At 43.8% G+C, this 23318-nt stretch overlaps 1 long non-coding RNA gene across 1 annotated transcript in view; it reads right to left on the reverse strand.

Annotated features, from left to right (window-relative positions):
* Positions 1-12871, reverse strand: part of LOC128810665 (uncharacterized) — a 100699-nt gene extending 87828 nt beyond the window's left edge. The window contains exon 1 of the long non-coding RNA XR_008438102.1: positions 12733-12871. This is a non-coding gene — a long non-coding RNA (uncharacterized LOC128810665). The remainder of the gene's footprint in view (positions 1-12732) is intronic.
* Positions 12872-23318: the final 10447 nt, after the last annotated feature.

The raw sequence follows: 23318 nt of genomic DNA on the forward strand, positions 1-23318 counted from the left end.
TGTCTGCACACAGCACTGCATTGGTGCAACTCCCTATTTTAGCAGAAACTGCTGAAGGAGGAACATGGCAACCCTTCCAGTTTGTGCCTGGTTTGTTATCTTTGGCATGGGCTTTGATCCATTCCATTCTGTATGGCATTTTTTCTTGCTATATTTAATAATTTCCAATCTTGAGCTCTCCAGATGGAAGATTTTGCTTCCCAATTCAGTAATTCCTATTGGCAGACTCACTGGGTAGCACCAGTCCCAACAGCATGGCGTCCACGTAGATTATTTTTACTCCATTCTGAGCTGCTCAAACAGCTGCTTTTAACTCTCCTACTTGTGCACTACCTTCACCCTCTTCTATTACTTGTTTGTTTGTGTTGATGTTTAATACAACACTCTTGTACTGCCATTTACCACTTACCCTCTTTGCTGAGGCATCAGTGACCCAAGTATCTTCTGTTGGCATGTCTTCAGTAAGGGGAGGGGCATCTAAAGTTGGTGAGGGTTTGAAAGATTGTGTAATGTTAATGGATCTGCCTTGAATGTAATTTGTAATTCAGAAACTTCAGTTGGTCCTTATCTTAATCTCTTCCTCTGGCAGCTGCCATTAAGGAGGCATTCCATTTCCTGACTTTGGATTTTTGTGCAACTCATTCTGGGAAAGAAGACCTCTTTAAAATAGACTCCAGCAAATTAAATGGTTCTCTGGTTTGTACAGACTGTACAGTTTGTTTCTGATGTATCTTCTCAGTTTGCTGCACTGCTCAGAGTAAAGAGCAATGATAGAAACACCAAGCATGTTTTCTCCAGTATCCTGAAGTTCCCATTAACTTGTTGTAATTCTTTGATATATTGTATTTGTTCATTGCTGTACATTGCTTTTAAAGTGTCTGTAGGAACTATTGCACTGCCTGCTATCAAAGTGGCCAAATTTTACTTCTTTACTTGGTCCTCTGCATTTTTCAGATGGAATTTCAATATCTTCATATAATGTTTCCCATATGGCTCATGTTGCTTCTTCCACTTCTTCACAGGAATCTCCTCCAATTAGATGTCATCCATATGTTGGTACAGTTTCACATCTGGGAGGAGTGAGATGGTAACAACTCAGCAGATGCAGCATGAGCAGCAGTGGGTGAAGGTTTATAACCCTGGGGGAGCCTGTTAAGGTTTATAGTATCCTTCCCAGGGAAAGGCAAATTCCTCTTTGTCCTCCCCTTGTTAAGGGAACCCTAAAGAACATATACTTTGTATCTAGTACTGCTATCCACGGCTGTTAAATTTGCAATATTAAGTACTGCAACTGTTAATGGGTCTGTGTTGCCATTCAAAAACCAGTAGACAACTATAAAACAAGCAAGCTTCTTTACACACAATTAAATTCAAAGGTAGACGAATCCTTTTAACAATGCTTCTTTTTAAGGAATCTGCCAACCCTTTCATCAGTCCCTTTAAGTGCTGCTGCTGGCAGGGGATACTGTTCTACATTAGATATTTTAGAAAAAGGCAACAGTGCTGATATCTCAATAGACTGGTGAACTTTTCAGAGCCTGAATTGCCTCACATTTGGATTCAGTTTGTACCCCCAGGAAACCAGTACGTCTCACTGTGAAACTCCATAACGTTCCACACAGAAGTTTCCAGGTGCACCCATAAAGTAAATCAAATCCTAAAAGTTGTGTTTGGGTGGCCCCCACAAGCACTTCAACCTTAGTTAACTCTTTTTCCCCCAAAAGCCAGACAGGAATACTTGCTGTGGAATGCTTAGGAGCTGTGGTGTTTTAAACACAAACCTCCCATATTTCATCCTGCACAGAAGCCAGAGATCAGAGAGTCCAGCAGTTTTAAAAAGCACTGGATCTCCCTTATCCTCCCCTGTCCCTCCTGCCCAATATACCACCCATGCAGTTAAAGAATAATCATGATGTCTGGTTAAAAACTTAGGAGGATCCCAAAATACCTCCATTTCTTCCTCACTCCATAAAAATCAATCTTCCCCAGTCAGACAAATTTGCCACATGTATTCTGGCACACACATTCCATCTTGGATTCTTCCAAATGCTTTGGATACTCCTGCAGTTCAGCCAGTTCTGCAGGACACCAAGGACTTGTATGCACTGCCATATTCACCCTCATTAGTAACTTCAGTCTTAATTAACAGCCAAAAAGGGAAAGAGTCAGGGAAAATGTCAGAGGTGGCAATAAAATTCTCACCACTATAATCCCAGACATCATCATCCCAAATCTCAGAATGCTCATAATGGGTTGATTTGTGAATTTGACTGGCTGTTCCCAGAGGGTGACTGGCTTATAAAAAGATCTAATTTTTCTTGAAGACATTTTTCTGCTTCAGGCAATTGAGATTTTAAAATTCCATTTTCCTATCTATGGGAATCTACCTGTATTTCCAATTTCTCTTTATTTTTTAAAAGCCAACTGTTTTTTTAGCACATCCTTTTTGGGTCAAATCACAGTACACATCTGCACCAGGAGGACACCTCTAGGAGACAGAAAAGCTGTTTCCCTCGTTTCCCTCTCGCAGAACAATACATGAAATAATAATAACAACAATGAAAGTTATATTATCAGTTTTATTGTTGTTATTATTATTATTACTGTTATTATCATTGTTATTGTTATTGTTATTGTTATTGTTGACTCACTTACTATTTCCTTTAAAGAATATATGTGAATTTCCATCCAGCATTCCAAGCCATCAGCATTTAAAGCTGTTATTGATATTCCTGTCTCATGAAACCCTTCTTAGACAGATTTCAGAGAAGCACATGTATTTTTTTATGTTTAAGTTTATAAAATATAACTAAGGGGACATGTAAAAGACCCAGTATATTGGACGGAAAAGAGGTCATGAGAAAGCCAGACACTGAGGATTTATCTTCCTACAGTTCTGGTAAATTAATGGGGGGTTTTGCAGCTTTTGAAATTTGAATTTTGGTGGGTTTCTTTGCTATCATAACAGCAGAGAAAGATCCTTGCACAACTAGACTCCATTCTAAAAATTGTGTATTAAAATAATACAATATGAATTTTAAATATATCCATGCCAGAAAGCCTTGCTCCATGGGAAGACAGTATTGTCTTTCTGATTTTGTTGTCATTAGAAGTCGTGATTATTATGCCTGTGTCATTAACTACTTTTCAGCTCTGTCTCTGGTTAATTGTTTGCTCCACAGCAATCTTCTTCCCATTCATGCATTGTTTATGAGGCTTTTAAGCAGCTTCCTGTTTATTGAGATCTGATTTACCTGAAGATCCTCTCATCCATAGTTGAAATGGAGCAGTATTCCTCCTCACTGTTCCCAGGCTCTGCCCATTAACTATGGCTGCAGTATTGCCTCTTTGAGATGTATCTTCTGTCTAGCTATTTGTTTATAAAGATTTGTAATATATATAGAATATATATAGATAGCAGAGAGCTTGTAGAGGGCTAGGAGCACATGAAACTGAAGGCAAATGAAGACCAGAATTAAAAGCATTGCTGTTTATGATACATGTATTGGCCTCAATTTAGCTCATTACTTAAAAAAAATCACACAGATGGACAGATGTAAAATCAGTGCTGGATGAAATTGATGTTTTGAGGGCAATTCCATGAGCAATAAAAAGCAGTTTAAGTTCAACTATAGCAGAACATTTAAAAATGTGAATCTGGGGGAAAAAAACCAAGCACTAAAAATACCTTCTTTCATCATTTATCTTCAGTAGCTTTATGGCTCATATAAAGACAAAGGTTTTAATTTTTTCTCCCCATGCTAGGTAAAAAGAGCCAGCTGATGACATAACATTGCCTTTCATTCTGAAAAAAATAACCTGTTTTTTGACCACATCATTATACTGGCATCCAAGTTCATAATTTCCTACCTGCTAGCTATTGGTAACTAAAGCTGTCTCCAACTAACTTGCATTTTAAGGGAGATCTTGACATCAAATCTCCAGTTAGACTCACAGTAGAATTAAAGCATCAAATTGATTTAAGACATCCTTTTCTGCTGAGGAAAAACAAATGCATTTCCCAAAACAAAGAACTTGCAAGTAAATTTTGACTCATTCTGGATGGACAAAAATGTTTGCAGGTGGTTGCTGGTTTCTGTAGCTGTGCATCTTGTTGAGCTCATTCTGATCTTATTCAGGCTAACAGGATGTAATATATATATATATATATATATATCTAAATTTACTCATGTTCTGCCCAAGGGGCAGGAGCTTTTGAAAGATTGGCCAAGTTTGGAACCCAAAACTCCTTACTCTGTGCAGGACACTGAACTTCCACACAAGAAAACTTCTCACTTATGCAGCGTTTGCTTTTGTTTTCCCCAGCTGCACGCAGCTCTTGGGAGCCCGGCTGTGATGTAGCTTCCACATGCTGCCGGGGTTTTCTGCCGCGGGTTCCTGGACACGGCTCCGTGTCTCGGGCGCATGGGCTGGCCAGCCGCTGTTACCATGTGCTAGGGATCCGGTAAAGAAGTAAGGAATTGTCCATTTACTCTCTGCTTGGCAGGAACGGTTTATTGGTCACATGGCGCAGTTAGCTGGAAAGACACAACCGCTCAAGGCACTCGCATGAGAGAAAATGGCACCTGGCTGCCGGCGGGGTAGGATTTTATGGAGGGGCGGGGCGAGAGGATCCACGGCCTGCCGGCCAATAGGGGCGGCTGCCGTGGCGGTGACGCCAGCAACAGCGACCAACCAAGACGGCGCTGGGGCAGTTCCTGGGTCCCAGGGCTAGTGGGGATGCGGCATAAGGGAGATTGGCAGGGAACTCTCTGGCAAGGATGGGGATTGTCCGCCTGAGTGATTGGGGTAAGCTCCAATAGCACACAGCTAGGAGCAAACAACTGCGGGGAGGGGAAACATGGGAGGTGTGCAGGATTACAGAACTTGGCTATCTAACATAAATAATAAACTCTAATCTAAACCCAAACCCCAGGATGCAACACACTTACCCTGGGGGCTGTGGACACTCACAGGCCTGTGGGATTTACAAGCACTTCCCTCTAAAAAATCAGTGACAGCAAATCATTGGTTTAGTGGGTGTGCACTGTAAGCACACACATAGGTAATGCTACAACAAACCTCTGCACTGCTCTAGGATCTGTAAAACTCTTGTGCAACCAGAGAAGTGTCCAGCATGGTCCCAGGACAAGGGGAAAGTGTATCAGTGATAGATGTGGGAAAATAGGAGGAAAGAGCTGAAGGAGGAAATATTTTGTTGTCCAATTCACTGAGTACATAGCAGGCAGCTTATAAAAGCTGCTCCTGTTTTGTGAGGTTTAATGGAGTGATGCTCCCCATTTTGAATATGAAAAAGATCAGTGGCAAAAGGTTGATCTTTCTTTACCAAAAACACTGTAAGAGTCCCCGTTTTATATGACACACAAAAACTGGGAAGATCTCTTGTTGCAAACCTGGAGAGATGCAAGCTGCCCCAGCAGTCAGAGGGAAGGGACTTAGCAAAGGGGAAAGAGCTTCTCTTTTTTAAACACCAACAGCCATGGGAATGGTTCCTGGTGGAGATGCCCAGAGGCAAGGGAGCCCCTTACCCCACATACAGTAATGCCATCAGCAGTCCCCAGCCACAGGGTCACTGCAAAGCCTGATGACAGAAACTTGCTTTCTCCAGGTTTTTCCAGGCCTGCCTGGAGTATTATTTCAGTTCCTTTAGCTGTAACAGCAATTTTTAAATGACTAAGTAGCTTTTTATGCTTTGCTTGCATTGTATAATCATGTGGTGCAACCATAACTTTGAAATGGACAGTGATAGTGAGTAGTTATACTGTGCAGAAGGACCATTAACAGTGCCAGCCTAACGATGTGGTGCAGAGAAACGGGAGCAGGGAATAGTGCTGAGACCAGGAAAACCAAGGCAAGGATGCAGAGCAGACATAAATGAACAAGGTTATAAATATGGCCTTAAAAGTGGGATGCAGGATAATACAGGAGACCCAGGAGAACTGCACACCAATGGCCAGGTGCCAAGAGCTGAATGAGATCAAAGAAGAAAAATTTGGTTTAGGGGCAATGATGAAAACTTGCTCAAGGACTGTGCAGGCAGTTTGGGGAAGCACAAAGTTACTTGAGCTCTGGGCTGGAGCCAGCTGCCTTCCCTGGGCTGAAGTGACCTGCCCAGGCACAGGCTGCTGGGGCTCTGCTTTGGAGACTGATGCACAAGGTCACTTCTTCCCCCAACCCTCTCCCCCAGCCTACTGCCTTCTTGCTTTTCCTGTTTATGAACACAGAAACCCTCACTCTGTGAGTAAATGACTGCCACAACACCTGGACACTGTGTGTTACTATCACAGATACCACTGGGATATGCAGGTGCCAGCACACAGGGAAAGTGTCTCCTGTTTTCTGCTTGAAGGCTGAGCCCTCCATGTCTTGGCCTGGGGCACTGGAACACATCCAGCTCACCCTGCCTGTGATTGCTAACATGATTTCAAATTAATACCCTCTGGAGAGTTATTTCACATGGGACATCCAACATGAAAACTCTTTTTAGTTGGCAAACGCTGCTCCAGGAAGTCTCAAAGATTCCTTTTTTCAGACATTCTCTCCCAACCATCTCTGCAGATAACACCCAGCAACTGCTCCTGGCATCCTTGTTTGCAAAGAATCTAAACATCCTATTTTCTGCCATTTCCAACACTTTTCAGAAGTGTACTGAAGCTGAAAAACATAATCAAGCTATCTTCTCCAGCTAATAGCTTTTCTGGACCACTGAGTCTACCCAATTCTGCTGACTCCTTTGTGTAAGAATTCACCTCAGGGCAGAGAAGTTGATCATTCCAGGGACTCTTGCTAGCAAAAAATCTGCCCCCAAAAAGGAGAGAAAAAGTTATGCTTCCACAAGCCTTTTCTAGTACTTAATCTTTGTTCTGAGAAGCCAATGATTATATGAAAGAATTATTTACTATTAAAAAAAAATCTGTCAAAACCAATTTTTAGCTGAAACTTCTTAACTTGCCTTTACTTTCAAATACTAATTTCCTCCAAATACTAAATGCCCTCACTAAAAAAATAAAACTCTTATGAAATATAAAACATTTTGAATATTTTAACAAAAAAAAAAAAAAAAAAAAAAAAGACACATTTGTGCTCGTGTCTTTTTGTAACCTATGAGTAAATGGGTCCTTTTCTCCTAGGAAAGACTTGCATATGAACTTCTCCAGTGCAAGCATGAAATTATTCAAACAACTTGAGAAGAACCTGTGCTGCCATAACCTTCTTCATTTTCTTCAGCCTTGATTGTTGATGCACAGCCCCCAGCATCCTTTCCCTGCCTCTCAGAAGCCCTGTGGTACTCAGCTCCCTGGCCTACAGCAAAAAGAACTCCCCAAAACCCAAGCAGTTGCCCTTTTTTGCTCCCTAAGCCTCCTCCTCCTGCCCATCTCACACTTGTTGTAATTCATCTCCTGCATCTCCTTTTGCAGAAATGCCAGCAGTATCCTCTCTAGAAGGACTGTGGAAGCAGCTGTTCTTTCTTTCTTTTTTGGTACTTATTCTGTGCATGATCCCTTCTTGCCTGTATTTTCTAACTGTGTCTATTAGATACCCCAGCACATTCTGACCCAGCAACAACACATTCTATTGGTCTCCTGCACTCTAAAACCTAGAGCTACAAAGATCTCACCTTCCTAATTTCGATGTTGTCATTAATCTGGACCATAACCCACCAAAAAGGAAGTCTTACAAAACAGAAATCAGTCATGAGGAGAAGTGAGAGGACTAATGTCAATACTTAAATGAGTATTAGGAAGTGATTGACATCATTTCGTGCTAATAAAAGAAAGATCCTCCACCCCATAAAACACACTCCATACCCTGAGGACTCTTTAGGATCCTTGCCAGATGTGAATCAGTAATTACCTTGCAGAATAACACTCAAACTGATTTTATTTAAAATATAACCAGAGCAGCAGCAGATTGGTAAAAGAAGTATATTACTTCTGCAAAAGATATTATGAAGTCCTGCAGCTCCTTTTTCAGTGTGTGTTTTAGAAAAAAAAATAATACTAATAATTTTAAAAGATGTGTGAAACACTTTGGAAATCATCACACTGAAACTTCTGGGAAGCTCAAGCTGTTTGACTTATTCAAGAATGGAGTCACAGAGGTTACCTTTCCTACAGATGGTTTACAACAGCTTAAAACACATAATGACAGATTCCATGGGAAAATAACATCAGATTAGGTAGCTTTCCAGTCAAAAATAGCAGTAAAAGTTGAAACTGCGGGAGGCTGAAACTACCTGCAATCAGGAAGATTTTTTTCTTCATGAGGATTAAAATTAAACACTGGAAAAACCACATTATGTGAGTGGTTTGATTCTTTGATTTTTAGAAGATTCAAGACAGGATCCAACATCTATATTATGAGACAGTTTTAACACAGCAGCCACATGAAAATACCTGTTCTCCTTAAAATCATTACAGAGAGGACCCATGTTTGGCCTACCTGGTGGCAGGGCAACAGTAGCACACAAACCTCAGCTTTCCAGCCAGGTGGATGTGCACAGATGTTCCTTTTTGTCTACAGGCTCTTGAAGCTTGGGCTGCATTCCCAAATTTTGTCTGTGCTAAAGCTGCCCAAAGAGAACCCTGTTAGTAACTCCCCTCAGACAGCTGCTTAGCTCTGACAGTTTTCCTGGGGGGACAAGCAAATCCAAATTGAGGTCGGCAATATCGCAGAATCATAGACAGTTTAGGCTGGAAGGGACCTTAAACCCATCCAGTTCCTCTGCTCTGCCATGGGCAGGGACACCTTCCACCATCCCAGGTTGCTCCAAGCCCTAAAGTCCAACCTGACCTTGGACACTGCCAGGGATCCAGGGGCAGCCACAGCTGCTCTGGGCACCCTGTGCCAGGGCCTGCCCACCCTCCCAGGGAACAATTCCTTCCCAATATCCCCATCCCTCCCTGCCCTCTGGCACTTGGAGCCATTCCCTGTGTCCTGTCCCTCCATCCCTTGTCCCCAGTCCCTCTCCAGCTCTCCTGGAGCCCCTTTAGGCTCTGGAAGGTGCTCTGAGCTCTCCCTGGAGCCTTCTCCTCTCCAGGTGAGCACCCCCAGATCTCCCAGCCTGGCTCCAGAGCAGAGGGGCTCCAGCCCTTGGAGCAACTCCATGACCTCCTCTGGACTTGCTCCAGCAGCTCCAGGTCCTCCTGTGCTGGGGCCTCAGAGCAGGTAGGATCTCACCTGAGTGGAGTAGAGGGGCAGAATGCCCTCTCAACCTGCTGCCTACAATGTGGGATCAGCCCAGGTTGCAGTTCTCTTTGTGGGTTGCTAGCATACCCATTCATCCTTCCCTATCCTGGACTACATTTTCTTGTGCTTTTTATAAGCTGGTTTTGAAATTCTTGGTATTCTCAATGGCTTTCTACTGCCCATTAACCTGTATCATTTGGGATTGTAATTTTTAAGGGCTGCAGTTTGAGCAAATGGGTTTGATTTTCACCTTGCTGCTGTAAGGGGATGAGAAAACATCAGCAATTTCTCTGGGCAGACTTTCCCAAGTTGAGGAAATGATGTGACATGCTGTAGACTATTAATTCTTCAGACAATAAAGAGGATATTATATCTAGTCTGCTAAGCTACATGTTTTCCTGTGTCCAGGGGAGTCCTATATTTCCAACTGCCTGTCCCAGTCCAGCACACTAAGCCAGGGCCCAGAGACTGCTCCTTCCTTCCCCCAGTCTGTTCCAGTGTTGGCAGGATGTGAAGCATCCTTCATGGGCAGAACCTCTGCTTGCACTATCCCCTGAAGCAATGTTCCCAGGCACATTTCCAATTCAGATGAATGAATGATCTCACTCTTCTGGAGAAATGCTATGCCTCTTGGCTCCTTGCAAACTTTCTCCCTAGGCTTGTTACCCAGAATTTTACTGGAACATAGCTCAGCATATGTTCTGCCTGCAATTTTTTTGACCAGAACTGATATTTCAATTAGTTGCTATCTTTTACGTGCCATCTGCACTGTCTTCAGGGTCACACAGCACTTTATCTATTCCCTTAGCAGATAGATGTAATTTACATAATGAATGTACGTAAGGTCTATATAAGCAGACTCAAATTCATATTTATACTCTTCGGAGCACATTTGCCACTAATATTTCACCTAACAGAAATTCAATTTTTTTGCAAGGAAAGCAAATCCAAGGTTACCCTAACAGTTAAACATGGTTTAAGCTAATTATTGGAGCTCAACATTCACACAGGGTAAATGCATCCATTGAAACAAAACTGTGCCAATTCGCTGCAGCTGAACATCTGCCCATTTATCCAAAAAAATGCTAGACATATCTTCCCAATGTGTCTAAAACTTAGGGAGAGGAGTAAACTAAATGTGGCTGCAAAGCCTGACAATGTGTTATTCTCCACGATCCCTCATTAAAACTGCTGGAGAGCAAACCTCTGGCTTTGAGTTTCAAGAACCCTTGGAGAGAAAATAAGCTTCCCAAGTCAGCCAGAGAAGGATAATTTTTGTTCTTAGAGCATCATAGGAGATATAATATAATTATTAATGTTGTAGAAAGATAAAGGAATAAATGTATATTGAAAATTATAGGGGCAATAGAAATGCTCAAGCGTGAAAGATCTTGAGCACGGTCTTTGGCTCAGGCTGATCTGACACAGATCAGTCCCGAACTACTTTTCTCTGGCAATAGGAGCAAACACCTGGATGTTCTTCTCAGTTAAAGCATTTTTGTATATGTGAAGGTGGGGGGGTGTGTATAAAGCTGATATTTCAGCTTTATTTCAGTTTCAAATATGATTAATCAACTCAGTATTGTTCCACTTTGCCCTTATCTACTGATGACACCTTTAGAAGAGCAGATTAGATTCTGGCTACACATTCAGTACCACAAAATCCATAACATCCTTTAGGATTTCCTTCAGTTACTTTACCACTGAACATACTGATTCTGAACACAGAAGTTCCCAACCAGTTTGGATTTGCCACAGCAAAAACCTCCTTATCTCAGCTGATAAAATACACTGAATAAGATGGCTGAACACATACAAACTTCTTCCAAAAAAAATCTCCCTACAAATCTTTTCTTTAAAGATGTAATTTTTTTTTGCAAAAGAAAAAATAGGAGATATATCACTGACACCTATGAAACAAGAAACAGAATGTCCAAAAAAGTGAAATCACCTTGTGAACAAAATTTCAAGGAGAAATAATTCTTAACTGTAGGGCTGAACTATTTCCATAGGGTGAATATTAAAAGACCTGTGGAGTTCAAATGCATAACCAGAAGTTCCTGCAGAAGGCAAAAGAATTAAGTTAGTATTCTAGAGGAAACTGTAAAGAAATATGAAAAACCACTGCTCTAAGGTGCAGAATCATCAGCAAGGATTCACCAGGGTCTGAGCTTTGCATCCACTGGGGGAAAAGGCTGAGGGAGGATACTTTGCCTAAATTTGTAATCCAGTTATAGTGTAGAGAAGAAAAGTGGGCTTTGGTGATTGCTTCCTCCTAGAAGCATTTAATGAGGAGCAGGTAAATACAACATCAGCACTTGTAGCTGTAACAGGCAGAGAGTTCCTGAAAAGGACAGAAATGAGGAGCTGGATGCCAGTTGCCAGTTTTAGTTTGAAATTATATCAGCTGCTGAAGTGTCTGGAGCCAAACATTTAAACAAAAGGTCAGGCAGAAGGGGCTGGGTTCTGAGGATGCCCCACCACAGCTTGGCTGTGCTCAGCACACAAACACGGGCTCTCTGCCAAGCCAAGGGGGGCATCTGAAAAGGTGAAGCACAAGCCCTGCCCTGAGTCTTGCTTGGGGGCCAGTCTGGCCCCACTGCACACAGACAGAGATGCTCCAACACCCAGAGCAGCCCTGCACGGAAGGAAGGAGGCTGATGTGCCCTGGATACCACGAGGTCCAGCATTTCTTGTAATATTCAAAAGCAAAAAGCAGGACTTTATTCCCAGTACACCATGACAGGGGACTAGCCAAGCCTCCAGGGATGTATCTGAACTATGCCTGTTCATGGCAGGAGAATCCCCAAAGACCCTCAGTGGCCACAGCCCTAAGCACAAGGCAGAAAATGCAGAGAGAGAGCGGCTTTGAGGTGCTCTGTCAACAGCAGCCCTGAAAAAAGACAGGTAAAGACTTCCCTAAAATCTGGCACTACAGGGAGTGCTCTGCTCCAGGGCACCCAGAAAAGCTTCAGTGGTGCTTGGGAATGAGAGGTGGTTCAATGCCCCATGTTGCTCCTGGCCAGCAGAGCAACACTCCTGCTACAGTACAGCTGTGCCAGGAAACCCTGAGCCACAGAAATGCCATAAAGGGTGTTTACATATACCTGCAAAGCATCACTGTGCGTGATGGATGAACTTACCTCTTTGCCATTTCACCTGCCCTGAAGATAAGCTGCTAAATAATTTACTTTTGTGGAAACAATACATAGCTCAGTAGGAAGAAAACCATGAAAATCAAGAGCATTCTTAGTAATATAAAACTTCTGTAAAGGACCCTTAGAAGCTACAAGCAAATTTGTTATCTAAATTAAAATACTGTCCTGGTTTAGGACAAATTAGGGGAAAACATCTCCAAAGGAGCCCCTTATAGGAAACAAAACCCTCCGCAACTTCCCCCACCACCGGGTTCGGGAGGAATTTCTTCAGAGGGGAAGTGGAAAAAACTTGTTTATTAAGGAACAACAAAAAACACTCCCCAGCACAAGAGAAATAGCCCGAGATGACAACAGATGTTTTCACCAGTCCAAGGGGGTTGAGCTGTATCTCTCTTTGCCGCAGAGGGTACGAAGCTTCTCTCGCAGACCCCAGGGGAGCTCCTGCCCGGAGTAGGTCCGATATCTTCGGGGGGGGGGTGGGGTGGGGGAAGGGAACAACAGAAACCGGGGAAAAAGGAAAAAAATGGCGAAAAAAACAAGCAAGCAAAAAGCAAAGAAAAAAAGGAAAACAGAGCTAGCAAAGCAGGCAGCCAGCAGCGAGCAAAAGCAGCAAGCAAAAGCCAAGCAGCAAGCCCAAAAAGCGAGCCGGGAGGGGGGGAAGTACGAAGCTATAGACAAAACAAACTGAGAGCAGGGAACAGAAACCACGATTGGGATAATAAGCATGAAAATGTCCTGTCCCCACGACATTCCACCCCTTATCCCATATCGTGAACATGTTACTGAAACTTCCTTCCTGCCTGCTCAAACCTTCCACACTTACACATTCTCTTCCATTCTTACTTGCTCTGACTTTCGACCCTTTCACATTTCCTTCTGTTTCATGTCTGTATGATCTAACGTACAGACAATGGTGGTCACGCTTAACAAACAATGGTATCATCCCACAATCAGATCTCCCTGAGGTACACAACGGGTTGTCCCATCTTTCTGCATTATCCACCAGGTATAACCTGGTCCTTGAGCAAAGACAATCCCATGAATGGGTTTGCCTGTACTCGAGGCAGGATTAATCCATACTGTCTTCCCCAACAAACCTCTGACATGGGCCACTGGGACTTTATCTCCATCTACTATATTGAGGGACTCAGACTGGGCAGGACCTGCTCGGTTGGTGGAACCTCGAGTGTTAACTAACCAGGTGGCCCTGGCTAAATGCTGCTCCCAGTTCTTGAAAGATCCCCCAGCCAGTGCTTTCAAGGTGGTTTTTAACAGTCCATTGTACCTCTCCACCTTGCCTGCAGCTGGTGCATGGTAGGGGATATGGTACACCCACTCAATGCCATGTTCCCTAGCCCAGGAGTTGATAAGGCTGTTCTTAAAATGAGTCCCATTGTCTGACTCAATCCTCTCAGGGGTACCATGCCTCCAAAGGACCTGCTTTTCAAGGCCCAAGATGGTGTTACGGGCGGTAGCATGAGACACAGGGTAGGTTTCCAACCACCCTGTGGTGGCTTCTACCATTGTGAGCACGTAGCGCTTGCCTTGGCGGGTTTGAGGCAGTGTGATGTAGTCAATCTGCCAGGCCTCCCCATACTTGTATTTGGACCACCACCCACCATACCATAGGGGCTTCACTCACTTGGCCTGTTTGATGGCAGCACACGTCTCACAGTCATGGATAACCTGAGAAACACTGTCCATGGTTAAATCTACCCCTCGGTCTCGTGCCCACTTATAGGTGGCATCTCTACCCTGATGGCCTGAGGCATCATGGGCCCATCGCGCTAGGAACAACTCCCCCTTGTGTTGCCAATCTAAATCTATCTTTGACACCCCTATCTTTGCAGCCTGATCTACCTGCTGATTGTTTTGCTGCTCTTCATTAGCTCTACTCTTGGGGACATGAGCATCTACATGGCGAACCTTCACAGGTAGTTTCTCTACCCGGGTAGCAATGTCTTTCCATTCTTCAGCAGCCCAAATTGGTTTTCCTCGATGCTGCCAGTTAGCCCCTTTCCATCTCTCCAGCCATCCCCACAGAGCATTGGCTACCATCCATGAATCAGTGTAGAGGTAGAGCTTTGGCCACTTCTCCCTTTCTGCAATGTCTAGGGCCAGTTGAACGGCTTTGAGTTCAGCAAGTTGACTTGATCCACCTTCTCCTTCAGTGGCCTCTGCGACCCGCCGTGTGGGGCTCCATACAGCTGCTTTCCACTTCCGATTCATCCCTACGACGCGACAGGAACCGTCAGTGAAAAGAGCATAGCTTGTTTCCTCTGTTGGCAATTGGTTGTAGGGTGGAGCCTCTTCAGCCCGTGTCACTGGTTCTTGTTCTTCATCTGTGACACCAAAGTTTTCACCTTCAGGCCAATTTGTAATCACTTCCAAAATCCCAGGGCGATTCAGTTTACCAATACGGGCGCGCTGCGTGATGAGGGCAATCCACTTGCTCCATGTAGCACTGGTGGCATGGTGGGTAGTAGGAACCTTTCCTCTGAACATCCATCCCAGCACCGGTAGTCGGGGTGCCAGGAGGAGTTGCGCTTCTGTACCAATCACCTCTGAGGCAGCTTGGACTCCTTCAGAGGCAGCCAAAATTTCCTTCTCTGTTGGGGTGTAGTTGGCTTCAGACCCTCTGTAGCTCCGACTCCAAAATCCTAGCGGTCGGCCTCGAGTCTCATCAGGCACTTTCTGCCAAAGGCTCCAGGACAGACCATGGTTCCCGGCTGCAGAGTAGAGCACATTCTTGACCTCTGGTCCCGTCCTGACTGGGCCAAGGGCTACTGCATGAGCAATTTCCTGCTTAATCTGGGCAAAAGCTTGTTGCTGCTCAGGGCCCCAATGGAAATTGTTCTTCTTGCAGGTGACCAGGTAAAGAGGGCTCACGATCTGACTGTACTCAGGAATGTGCATTCTCCAAAAGCCTATGGCGCCTAAGAAAGCTTGCGTCTCCCTCTTGTTGTTTGGTGGGGACATAGCTGTGATCTTGTTGATGACATCTGTAGGAATCTGACGTCGCCCATCTTGCCATTTCACTCCCAGGAACTGGATCTCTCGAGCAGGTCCCTTAACTTTACTCTTCTTGATGGCAAAACCGGTTTTCAGGAGAATCTGGATTATTTTCTCTCCTTTCTCAAACACTTCTGCTGCTGTTTTCCCCCACACAATAATATCATCAATATACTGTAAATGTTCTGGAGCCTCACCCTCTTCTAGTGCAGCCTGGATCAGTCCATGGCAGATGGTAGGACTGTGCTTCCACCCCTGGGGCAGTCGATTCCAGGTATATTGCACTCCCTTCCACGTAAAGGCAAACTGAGGCCTGCATTCTGCTGCCAGAGGAATGGAGAAAAACGCATTAGCAATGTCAATAGTGGCGTACCACTGTGCTGCCTTGGACTCCAGCTCGTACTGGAGTTCCAGCATGTCCGGCACAGCAGCGCTCAGTGGTGGAGTCACTTCATTCAATGCTCGGTAGTCCACAGTCAATCTCCATTCTCCTTCAGATTTACGCACAGGCCAAATAGGGCTGTTGAAGGGTGAGTGGGTTTTGCTAACCATCCCTTGGCTCTCCAGCTCACGAATCAGTTTGTGGATGGGGATCATGGCATCTCGATTCATTCTATACTGCCGGCGATGCACTGTCGAGGTCGCAATTGGCACTCGTTGCTCTTCCACCCTTAGGAGCCCTACTGCAGATGGGTTTTCTGTCAGTCCAGGCAGGGTGTTTAATTGCTTAATGTTCTCTGCCTCTACAGCGGCAATTCCAAAGGCCCACCTGAGTCCCTTCGGGTCTTTGTAATAGCCGCTCCGGAGGAAGTCTATGCCCAGAATACACGGAGCCCCTGGGCCGGTCGCAATGGGATGTTTCTTCCACTCCTTCCCAGTCAGGCTCACCTCAGCTTCCACCAGGGTCAGTTGTTGTGATCCCCCTGTCACACCAGCAATGAAAACAGGCTCTGCCCCCACATATCTCGATGGTATTAGCGTACACTGTGCACCAGTATCCACTAAAGCGTCATATTTTTGTGGCTCTAATGCGCCAGGCCATCGGATCCACACCGTCCAGAAGATACGGTTTTCCCATGCCTCTACCTGGCTAGAGGCAGGGCCCCTCTATGCCTGGTTATCCTTCTTTCCTTGGGCATATGTCTTGGAGGTTCCCTCAAGGGGATCAGACATGTCATCATCATACCTGGCTGTTTGGCTACGGGCAACTGGGGCTGCTTTCCTTTTCTTACCTTCCTTCAATTCACGCACCCGTTGTGCCAGAGCAGCAGTAGGCTTCCTATCCCATTTCCTCATGTTTTCTCCAGACTCACGTAAGAAGAACCACAACTCAGCTCGTGGGGTGTACCTTCTCTCCCCAACAAGGGAACATCTGCGTTGGGTGCCAGGGCCTCTAATTTGTACAGCTGAGATTTGGAGGAGGTCCTCCTTAATCTCCTCCCTGAGTTTCTTGCGGCTTTCCTCTATTTTGTCTTCTAATTCCTGCAGTCGTGTTTCCACAGCTGCAATTCTGGCATGAGTCGGGCCATGTACAGCATCCGCATATGCCTGAAGCTTCTTTGCCATATCGAGTACAGTCTCATATACCTCCTCCCGCTTCATTATTGCTACAGCAGAAGCGTATTCAGGTGGCCCAAGTCGCACCAGTTTCCTCCACATTACAGGTGTGCATGGTACAAGGTCCGGATTCCTAGTTGTTATGTCATCTGAAAAATGATCTCCACCACTGCCATCTCCCTCAGGCGTTGGATCCCCTGTTCTATGGTCTTCCATCGTGTCTGCTGAACATAGAGGTCATTGGCACACAGATATCTTTGTGCTACGCTGTCCAGGACCCGTTCCCAGAGGCTGTGAGGGCTAGCCCCCCTCATCATGCCTTGGTCGATGACAGGATCATGTGACAGGGATCCCAAATGCCTCGCTTCAGTGCCATCCAGGATTGTGGCTTCACCTGCAGCATCCCAAAGACGGACCAACCAACTAATTATAGACTCATCAGGTCGTCGAGTGTAATCCTTTCTCAGGCCACGGAGGTCCTTTAGGGAAAAGGACTCAATATTGGCCTCTGATCTTGTACCAGTTGCTCTGACTCCTGATTTTATGTCAGGAGGCGTTGAGGGTCCTTCTCCTGCATCATACTCATCATTGTCATCCACTGGTCGATCGGTCTTCTCTGTGCACTTTCCACTTCGCGTGCTAGTAGCCACAGCCATTGGTTGAGGCTTACAGTCTGGTTTAGCTGCTGGCTTCGAGCCTGGGCTGTTGGCTGCAGCCTGAGTGACTGGGATAGCTGCTGGTTTATCTCCCTGCCCCGCTTCCTCTGTCTGCTGCCCTACAGTATCAAGCAGAGTGCGATAAGCATATGCCAGGGCCCAGCTCACTGCAATGATCTTTTTCTCCTTAGGGTTATCCTGGCATATCCCTTTCAGGTACTTCGCCACCTCAGCTGGGTTCTGGATGTGTTCAGATGGAAAGTCCCAAACTACAGGATCAGAAAACTCCTTTAAAATTTGGCCCATATCCTCCCATTTCCCACACCACTCAGGATTTTTCACCCTTGGTTGTACTCCTAAATCAGAGGTCTCACCAGCCCCTCTAGAAATCTCAGCCTTCATCTTATATAAACTGCAGACAGTATAGAGAAAGGTTATTAAATTAAATAACATAAAGATGGTGTCCTTGGCAGTCAGGGAGGACAGGACATTTTCTAATAGAGATGTAAACAATTTGGAGGAGGAAAAGGAAAGCAAAGGCTGAAAAACCTCCTCCCCCATAACAAATTTAGCACACAGCCACAACCACGAATTATACATTCCTGGAGCCGATAACAACATTTTTATAAGCCCCTTGCAAAGTATCACAGCCAAGCCCAGCCCGATAAATATTCTAGTTAGTGCCCCTCTGCTACAAAAGCTACATATTAGGGACAATACCGGAGCTACTTCTGGATAAGAAAATAACTCCAGGGACCATAAAGCTATCAAAACTTCAAAGAATCCTAATGACCACAAATAGAGGCAGGCTTTCACTCCAAATGACATTATAACTTTAAAAAGAGACATACCAATATTCCCACAAAACAGTCAAAGCCAAAATATTGTTAGAATAAAGTTTTTTCCACTTTGTCTGGCCTTCCCCGTACGGGCCACCAAAATTATTTGTCCTGGTTTAGGACAAATTAGGGGAAAACATCTCCAAAGGAGCCCCTTATAGGAAACAAAACCCTCCACAACTTCCCCCACCACCGGGTTCGGGAGGAATTTCTTCAGAGGGGAAGTGGAAAAAACTTGTTTATTAAGGAACAACAAAAAACACTCCCCAGCACAAGAGAAATAGCCCGAGATGACAACAGATGTTTTCACCAGTCCAAGGGGGTTGAGCTGTATCTCTCTTTGCCGCAGAGGGTACGAAGCTTCTCTCGCAGACCCCAGGGGAGCTCCTGCCCGGAGTAGGTCCGATATCTTCGGGGGGGGGGGGGGAGGGTGGGGGAAGGGAACAACAGAAACCGGGGAAAAAGGAAAAAAAAGGCGAAAAAAACAAGCAAGCGAAAAGCAAAGAAAAAAGAAAGGAAAACAGAGCTAGCAAAGCAGGCAGCCAGCAGCGAGCAAAAGCAGCAAGCAAAAGCCAAGCAGCAAGCCCAAAAAGCGAGCCGGAGGGGGGGGAAGTACGAAGCTATAGACAAAACAAACTGAGAGCAGGGAACAGAAACCACGATTGGGATAATAAGCATGAAAATGTCCTGTCCCCACGACAAATACCATACACATGTAGATGGAAGCAATTGCTGGGTTTTGAAAACATCAGCTTTATAAGGTAGCACAGCACTACTCTGTATGCTTACCTTCCCCTGTTCCATGGCCTCTTTTCTAATCTCATGGCAAACAGCTCAAAGGAGTTTACTTTCCTAGTGCTCTACATGTTCTCCCTTGATTGCTAATCCAAAGATTTTAGCAGCCAAACAAGTTTAAACAATTGAATTTACAATGATGAACTTGCTTCACTTCTTCTTAGGAAAATTTGTTGCTGTGATAAAATTCTACTCCTGGTTAAGATCACAGCAACACTGTTTTTGTTTAGAGTTGTCAGACACTGTTTCCATGTATTACACAATGTTACTACACCATAAGCTCAAAAGTTTTGTATATGATCAGATATTTCCCTTTTTTTTTCCCCAGCACAAATTATCAGAAATTTTTAGACCTTTAAGTAACAGAAGCATTCCACAAGTGTAAAGTTGTCTGGGTACTGAGAGTTCAGTGCAACATAATGTGGGTAATAATTGCCTTTATGGAGGTGGAAAAACAACCTTATTGTTAAGGGATTTTAATGTTGGCACATACTTGGCATGCAAATAGAAATTAATGCACATTGTTAATTTGTCTGCCTCACAAATTGCTCCATGTTATTAAATCTTTCCCATTAAACAGACTCTGGCAGGCTTCTGAAAGTACTTCCATCCAAGGAAACTTATTAGATGGGTACTCTTGAGAAGGTTCCAGCAAGATCTCAGCAACATTGGCAGTTGCAGAATATTTATGAGCACGTAAAAACTCAGTGTTGGATGCAGCTCCAGGTGCAATTCATATCCTCAGAACAGAAATTAAAATTGCAATTTTAATTCCTGGTGGGAAGGAAATGTCCCCATGCAGGCATGTACAGAGGGTTGGGGAGGTCAGAGAGATGGCAGAATTGGGCCTGCTGAGCCTGAGGAGCAGCAGGAGGAGAGGACACTGCCCCAGCTCTGTTAGGTGACAGGCTGCAGGAATGAGCAGCTCTCTGTGCCCAGGATGGACGGCACACGAGCAGGGAAGGGCCACGCGTACAGCTGCACAAGAATTAAGACAGATGCAAAGCAAAAGAAATAAAACACTGTGGATGCAACAGTTTAGTCAGAGAGAGAAACAAATAGCTTTCCCAGACATCATCCTGGGGAAAGTGCTGGAAATGCTCAGAGAAGGAATTAAAACAATTCTTATCTTAAGTCTCTGCAGCTGGTGTTTGTGAACATGTGGAACGTGTTCTATGTGATGTTATGGAAAGATGGTGTCCCTAATTAACAAATGGTGTGACAGATGTTAAGAATCAATCAGGTTCTGGGTGAACTATCTTGCCTATAAAAATGTGAAGTTCTAATAAAGTTCGTTCTTGTGCCTTCTGAACATGGAGTCAAGTGTTGTTGCTTCTGCCATCCCTAATCCTACGACAACAAAACCCCAACAAAATTTCTAATATTAAGAAAAGCAGAAGAATTCCCTTTGTCCAAAGGCAGTGGGTGGGAAGGAATAACTGTTTTGATCACTGATTTTTATCTCCTCTTTTTTGATCATCACACTGTGCAGTGATGGCCTCAGCCAGAGTTGACTTACAAGATGAGTCCTGGGCAATGTGTGATTAACACCATAAGTATTATTTAGCTAAAATGAGATGACAAAGATGCTTATGCTAGCTCTGTATAACCTTGTGTAGTTATCTGCAAGAAAGGTATAATTTTAAGAATCTTTCCAAACTAACAAGTATAGAGGCTTGTTTGTAGGGTATTTTAGGAGAAAACCCTCCCAGCCAAGGCCTGGGCCCAGGCTGGTTGGGAAGTGTGCCATCAGATACAGGAGTTTCTGTGCTAAAAATATAATCAGGTCACTTCAACTTCCTAATTTTGGCCTATAAAAGCTGGACCCACTTTCAGGATGAATTAGGAGACCTCACCTATGGATGAACACAATGTGCAAGATTTTCCCAGTTGCTGGGAAGAGTTCTCCAGGTCCTCGCTGCAAAACGGGGCTCCCCAGAGAACATGGACTCTGGATCATGGTGGAGTATTTGGGCAATTGGTGATTTCTTAATCACTATTCTTTTTCTCACCTAGCAATAATTACATGCATTACCTTGCTTATTTTTCCTTGTTGCTAAAGCCAAGCAGGTAGTTTTATTCAATGTATCATTTTAATTTTGAGTTGCCTTTATATTCATAGCAAAATAAGACCATTCTTTCCATTGGTGTCTGTGTTCTCTGAATCACCCCCAACAACTGGCAGAACAGCAGGATGTTTGTGCTTTGCTTGATGGTGGCTTTTCCTCCTCTCTTCCCTTGATTTGAAAGGTCACCTCAGACACACTGCGTCCCAAAGTTTTTCCTGTTCTCCTTAGATTTGGTTTTATTACTACTTTTCAAAACAACATTTAATTATCTGACCACAAGCCCCAAGTTCATTGACTAGTCACCTGGTAATCCTTTCCATACATATTTTCCATGAGTGCACAAAATTATTACATATGTTAAAATTCTAAAAGTCAAATAAAGAAATCAGTGATGAGAAGGATTAGTGTAGTTATTACCTTTGCTTAGCACTGCAGTTGATTTATGACTATTTATTCAGTCTGTGAGATGTTTTATGAAATTCGCTTTATCTTTGTGTTATCATGCAAACCTTTTCATTTGTATACAAAGCATCTCCAAAACATTTTTCATTAGTTCCTCACAGCCCATTATTTCCTGCATGATTAATGACAGTTACATAAATATGGTGTTCTTCCCAAAACAGATGTGCTTTACTTTCCTGTCTTACTATTAAAAGACTTTTGGCTTTAAAGCAGCTCTTTAATGCAGTCAAACAAAGGTGATATTCAGTATGCTTTCACATAGTTCTTAAGTGTTATGAATCTGAGGAAGGGCTATATAGGCTATACTAAGCCATTTTTCATAGGAAATTACTAAAAATAAAATACAAGGAAAAAAGGCAAAAGCTGTGATAGACAATAAGTGACAGGAGCAGCTTCTTCCTAGGCTATATTCTGTCCATTTGTTGTCTTACACATGTCAAAGAATTGGTGGAAGGAGAAGCAGTTCTGCCCAACCACCAACAGTACTTTTCCAAAATTAAAGCCCTTTTAAAAGAAAAAAAAAAAAAAAAAGAATTTTAGTATTCAGAATTTATGTATTGCTAGCTCCAGGTATGAATCAAGAACCATGTTTCAAGACCACACAACCTCTCAGGCAAATCTTCTGTCAGTAAGGTCCAGAGAAGTCCCTGGAATGACACTGCTCTGAAGGAAAAAGTAGTAAACTTTATCTACACCTCTCAAGTTGTTTCTTCCTGACCCAGACAGTTAGGCAAGATGACAGATATAAATCCACCACAGTCTTGCAGCTACAGTACCAGTTTCAATGTACAGCTCTGTACTAGCAGAGCTTACAAGTGAAAAGGTAACCAGTAACACTTCATGCCATGGATAAAAAGAGAAAATAATGGGGGAAAAGAAAAACAGAGTAATTGTGGAAAAAATTAAACATTTCAGAATTAGAAACATGAAAAAGAGAAATTTTGTAACTGATGTCACCCATTCAAACCCCTACAACTTGGCTGATACTTTCAGTGCAAGTCATCATCCTAACAAAAAAAAAAAAAAAAAAAAAAAAAAAAAAAGTCCAACATCATTTTATTGTGACTTTCTGGTTCATCTATCAGAAATTCCGTGTTGACTTTCTCAAAGGTAACAGTGAAGAAGGTAAAACTGGAAGACCCTCACTTAAAGATTTAGATCACTTCAAAGAAATCAAAAATACTGCCCCTTCCCTGACATTTCACCAAAATCACTTCACATGTGGCAGCTGATGCATTCTCCATGTAAACATTTCCCTTCTTATCTAAATTAATATTTTCAGATTAACCATGCCATAGATGCAAATGCTTGAGCTGGTTTCCTGCAGCTCGGGCACCAGAGACAGAGCAGGTAAGGAACTCTGACAGCACAACCAAGTGCCTCTGCTGAAAGACTGAAATTCCTTAGGCAAAGCAGCAACAGCTTCCTTTGGAGGGGAGACAGGAAAATGAACACACAGCAATTAAAACATCAATCCCCTGTAAGATCAATGGGCCATACAAATGCAGGAAAGCAGCAGCGCTGCAACTGGAAGCAGTTTGTTAGGAAAGATCCAATTTT

This window comes from Vidua macroura, chromosome 8 (assembly GCF_024509145.1).
Source record: "Vidua macroura isolate BioBank_ID:100142 chromosome 8, ASM2450914v1, whole genome shotgun sequence".
NCBI classification, from domain to species: domain Eukaryota; kingdom Metazoa; phylum Chordata; class Aves; order Passeriformes; family Viduidae; genus Vidua; species Vidua macroura.